Source organism: Ipomoea nil, unplaced genomic scaffold (assembly GCF_001879475.1).
Source record: "Ipomoea nil cultivar Tokyo-kokei standard unplaced genomic scaffold, Asagao_1.1 scaffold1900, whole genome shotgun sequence".
Lineage (NCBI taxonomy): Eukaryota > Viridiplantae > Streptophyta > Magnoliopsida > Solanales > Convolvulaceae > Ipomoea > Ipomoea nil.
This window is the reverse complement of record NW_017618328.1, coordinates 2,176,849-2,182,848: the sequence shown is the minus strand read 5'-3', so window position 1 is coordinate 2,182,848 and position 6,000 is coordinate 2,176,849.

The following is a 6,000-nucleotide window of genomic DNA, read 5'->3' as shown; positions in this document are numbered from 1 at the left end:
TCTTTCTTTTGGAATTCAACTCGGTTGACACTTCGAGATCTTTAAACAAAATCCGGTTGTTTCCAAATGGCTTTCTAGACCTCATTGGCAATCCTTTTCTTTTTATAATTTCTCCAATAAGTAAACCGAACCCTAGAATGGGGTTGAACTTGCCATTCCTAATCTTTGCATGTTTCACAAAATGTGCAATCCGGCTCAAAATAAGCTTAATCCAGTCACCCCTAACATCATTCATCACGGCATGCAAATATCCAATTCTCACAGGTGATATATCCTCCATACTATTCAGTTTGCATAATACACATTTGTAGATGACTTTGACTAGCATTTCATACTCTAACTTCAAATCAGATTTTTGACCGGAAAGGTTTGGTTCGAGGGAAGCATTCTCATTTCGAATGTCTGTCCAAACTTCCGTGTGATCATATGTGTGTATATCTAAGTCCAACAGTGGTTGTTCTGGACTAGATATAGGAAGTCCAAAAGTTGAGTGTAACTCTTGTTCATCAATGGTGATGAGAGTTCCATTTACGGTGGACTTAATGGTCTATCCAACAACTTTGGCATTCACATAAAAATCCGCTACATCTTCATCATAAAATCCTGAGTATGGATAAGAACATAACCTCATAAGATTGCTTTGTGCTAATTCGGAGTTCTTGGCCTCTTTGAGAAATCCGTGGGGGTCAAAACTTCCTCCGGCCTTGATTTCAACTGCTAGCTTGGCAAGATTGGGTTGTGTAGAATGTTCTTCATTCGGTTGAGAGCTTGAATCTCCAATGGCAGCCATAATGTGTTTGGTATTTTTGGATTGAGATTGAGAGAGATGAAGCTTGAGAGGTTTCGGCTATGGAAGGTGGAAAGGTTTTGGAGAGTTTTGAGTGGAATGGTGGATTTTCGATCGGTTGGGTGAAAAAGGAGGTGCCTCTACAAAAATATCCTCACAATTGAATTTTGACTTTTAATAGTTGAGGGGTATTTTTGATATTCCAATGATTTCCAACCTTTGACCTAACTGATAGTTAGTTTAGGTTATATATTCTCCATCCAATTTGTCTGCTGATGTGGCGCCAAAAATTTAGATGCTCGAACTGATTTTACCTGAAATAAAATTCATAGAGCACTAAATCTGTTCCGAAAATAATATGTGCATGTATATATATACACGTTTTATGTAGTTGGAAGAAAGAAAAAGAAATTGATTCTTTTTAGACCATTTATTATGAACAACTACCATAAAAAGATGTTCTCATTTAAGATAAACTCATCATCATACCATCTTGTCAACTCTTAAATGGTAAGATTTTGTAAATCTAAATGAATTTTTATTTGTGCATATATAAATAAATAGATACACGGTTAGAGAGACATGCATGCAATATATGCTTTTTCAATATTTAATTGAGATAGGTAGACTTAAATGTTAAGATGTGACATTTTTGCATGAGAGACACATAGGCACGAAACTAATTAAATCAGATAAAGTAACGAATTTTTCAGATGAAAATTGAGCTTTTAATTTAAATAGAGTTTAGAAACTTAGCTCAATTCAATCATGCCCGTCTCGTGTCTTAATTTTGAGAATCTTGATTCACACAGAGGCTTTGTGAGAATATCAGCTAATTGATTCTCTGTCGGGATGTATTCAATTGACAATTCCTTCTTTTCGACATGATCCAGAATAAAATGATGTCTCACATCAATGTGTTTTGTTCTTGAATGTAACACGGGATTGCGTGTTATGGCTATGGCACTTGTATTGTCACACAATATGTTGACATTTTCACAATTCACGCCATAATCTTTCAGTTGTTGTTTCATCCAATGAATTTGCGCACAATAACTCCCAGCAGCTATATATTCAGCTTCGGTTGTGCTTGTTGCTATGGAGTTTTGCTTTTTGCTAAACCATGATACCAATCTTCCCCTAAGAACTGGCATGTCCCTGAGGTACTTTTTCGATCGATTTTACATCCTGCAAAAGCTGCATCTGAGAAACCAGTTAGTGTAAAATTACCTTCTTTGGGATACCATAATCCCACATTGACTGTTCCTTTTAGGTATTGGATGATTTTCTTGGTAGTTAGAAAATGACTTTCTTTTGGCTTTGACTGGAACCTAGAATATACTCCTTCGTTGAGTTGCTTTACTTGTAATCCAAGAAAGTAGTTCAACTCTCCCATCATGCTCATCTCGAACTTGTTCTGCATTAGCTTGGAAAATTTCTCACATAAAGTTTTATTAGTACTACCAAAGATAATATCATCAACATAAATTTGTACCAATAAAATGTGATCATTTTCTTGAATTCTAAACAAGGTTTTATCAACAAGGCCTTTTGTGAAACCACAGTTAATTAGGAACGTTGATAGGGTGTCATACCAAGCTCTTGGTGCTTGTTTTAACCCATATAACGCCTTCTTTAATCTGTAGACCTTATTAATATCACCTTTTACCTCGAAACTGGGTGGTTGCTCAACGTAGACTTCTTCTTCAAGTAAGCCATTTACAAATGCACTCTTCACGTCCATTTGATAGACAGTGAAATTTTTGTACGGGGCATAAGCTAGAAATATTCTGATGGCTTCTAGTCTTGCAACGGGTGCAAACGTTTCGTCGAAGTCTATGCCTTCTTCTTGTGAATATCCTTTTGCCACTAATCGTGCTTTATTTCGAATGACGATTCCATCCTCATTTGCCTTGTTCCGAAAGACCCATTTTGTTCCAATTACATTGTAATTCTCTGGTCTTGGAACTAATTCCCATACGTCACTTCTTTTAAATTGATCAAGCTCTTCTTGCATTGCATTAATCCAATCTGGATCACTTAGAGCTTCTTCAATGCTTGTGGGCTCCACCTGAGAAAGAAAACAAGAAAATGAAGTATGTATATTTGAGGACCTTGTTTTTACTCCTTCTCGTGGATCTCCAATCACTAGCTCTGGAGGGTGATTTTTCAGCCATCTCAAGTCAGGTTGTAGGTTGCATGGGCTTTCCACGTTCCCTTGCTCAATAGGTAAGTTGGAGGTAGACATATTTTGCTCATCAGATTGATCTCCAACTTGTGTTTCAACTTGAGAATTTTGATTTTCCACGTGGGCATCTTCATTTGCTTCCACGTGTCCTTCACTATTGCAATCAATGTCCAATTGCTCCATACCCTGTACAATTTGATCTTTAAAAGATATGTCAGTATCATTAAATGATTTTTCAACTTGACAACTTCCCTGATCATTTTTGTTGCTCTGGGTTTCCTTCTTATGAGCTTCATCAAATGTAACATGAATTGATTCTTCTACCACCATTGATTTCTTGTTCAATACTCTGAATGCTTTGCTGGTAGATGAATATTCCTTCATCTGCACGCTCATCAAAAGTCTTTAGATATGTTTTACCATTATTAAGAATAAAACATTTGATGCCAAAAGTATGGAAATAATTAAGTTTAGGTTTTCTCCCTTTCCATAATTCGTACGGAGTCTTATTGTAAGACTTGTGTATCAAGCTTTGATTTTGCGTATAGCAAGCGGTGTTGATTGCTTCAGCCCAATATCTTTTAGGTAGCTCGGCTGACGTAATCATCACTCGTGCGGCTTCTTTTAGCGTTCTATTTCTTCTTTCGGCTACACCGTTTTGTTGAGGTATACGTGCGGCAGATAATTGATGTAGAATTCCTTGAGAATTGCAGTAGGCTTCAATTACTTGATTTACGAACTCAGTTCCACGATCAGTTCGGATTTTTGCAATTTTCAAGTCTTTCTCGTTTTGTAGTAGCTTGAGTAATTCTGGCAACTTTTACTCCACTTCATTTTTCTTCTTGAGAAATATCGTCCATGTGTACCTGGAAAAATCATCAACAACAACTAGTGTATATTTCTTACCACTTAGACTTACTGGGTCTACTGGACTGAATAGATCCATGTGTAGTAGACTTAGCGGTCTTGTTGTAGATTCTTGAGCTTTAGATTTGAAAGATGACTTGACTTGCTTTCCTCTTTGGCAAGCATCACATATTTGATCTTTCTTGTAGACAATGTCGGGTAGACCTTCAACGAGTTTGTTTCTTGCTAGCTGGTTGATAGTCTTGAAGTTTAGATGATTCAACTTCTTATGCCATTCCCAACTTGTTGCGTGTGAGTTGTTTGCTAATAGGCACACTGATTCTTTCGTTGTGTTCCAATCCACAACATACATATTTTTCTTCCTTATTCCTTCGAGCACAACTTCTCCCGAGGAGTTATTCTTCACTTGGAATTTGTCTTTGAAGAACTCTACTAGATATCCTTTGTCGCAAAATTGACTTGTACTTAACAAGTTGAATTTTAGACCTTCAACAAAGGATACATCTTCGATTTTCAAACCATTTCGAAATATTGTACCAATTCCTTTTGTTATGCCGTATTGTTCATTTCCACCGAATACGACTTTTGGTCCTTCGATATTTTTAAGATTCACAATACTAGATTTATTTCCAGTCATGTGTCTAGAGCATCCACTATCGAAGTACCAAACTTCCTCATTTTCTTCATTTCCATTTTCCATAAGACACATGTCCTCGTAGGGTGTGTTGTTGGAGATGCTCATGCAAAACATTGCATTTTCATCCTTTGAGGTGTCACTTTCATCACTTGAAGATTCTTCTGACTCACTTATCTCAAGTGGGTCACTAATAAGTGCTTTTCTTCTCTCCTTTGTGAACCTTTTATCTTTGGTCTTGAATTCTTCCTGTTGAGAATTAGAAATATTTGTATATTGACTTTTACTTACCTTGGGGTGTGGACAACTAGCTGCAAAGTGTCCAAGCTTTCTACAGTTGTAGCACAAATTCGAGTCTTCCTCAACTATTTCTTTCTTTGAATTCTTTGTTGCATTCCATGATTTCCCTTGTGGATTTTTCTTGTGGTTGCTTCTCTTCATGAATTTTCTAAATTTCTTGACAAAGAGAGCAAATTGATCATTAGGCAATAATTCAACATTTTGTACTGACCTTGAAGTTGATGGTTGCTCAGCTACAAGCGCATTGTTCTTTTCTTCATGATCTTCCTCTAATCTTGATTTCATCTCAAATTCATAAGCTTTTAGATCACTAAAGAGATTATCGGTTTATAGGGTTTTTAGATCCCTATGATCTCTCATGGCCGTGACCTTCATATCCCATGTAGATGGTAGACCACATTGAATTTTGAGTGAGATTTCTTTTTGATTAATATCTTTTCCAAGATTATTAATCTCTCCTAAGATTTTGGCAAATCTTGTTTCCATGTCGGTAATATTCTCGCCGTTTAGCATTTTGAAATCCTCAAATTTCTTTAATGCTATGGTGAGCTTATTATCCTTTTCTTGCTCGTCTCCTTCACCAATTTGAATGAGTGTTTCCCAAACTTCCTTCGCTGATTGACACTTTCAAACTTTTGGAAATATCGTGTCATCGATAGATTTAAACAAAATATCCTTGGCAATATTGTCCAAGTTATTTCTTGTTCTATCATCACGAGACCATTCCGCTTTCGGTTTTGGAATGTATTGTGGAGTGTCACTTGTTTGTACGGATGAGGTGTTGACTTGTAAAATCTCAATAGGACCACTTGTAACCACTTCCCACATTTCATCATGTAATGCGGATAGATGTACCTGCATGCGAATTTTCCAATCATCAAATTTTTCTAAGGAAAACAATAAGTTTTGGGCAAGAGCCATATCTCTTTTCATCATCTTGATTTTTCGAGATCTGTTTAGCAGTCAAAATTGACTCAAATAGACAACCGCTCTGATACCAATTGTTGGTCCCGATAGGTAGAGCCGTCAAAACGGGCTTAGCCCGCCGGGCCGGCCCGCCCCGCCCTTACTTAGGTAGGGGGCGGGTTTTGAAAATAGAGGACCGTTTAGGAGCGGGCTTTTTTGGCCCGCCCCGCTTATGCCCGCGGCCCGCCAAGCCCACCCCGCCGGGCCCGCGGGCTACCCGCCATTATTTTATTTTATTTTATATAAAACATTTTTATA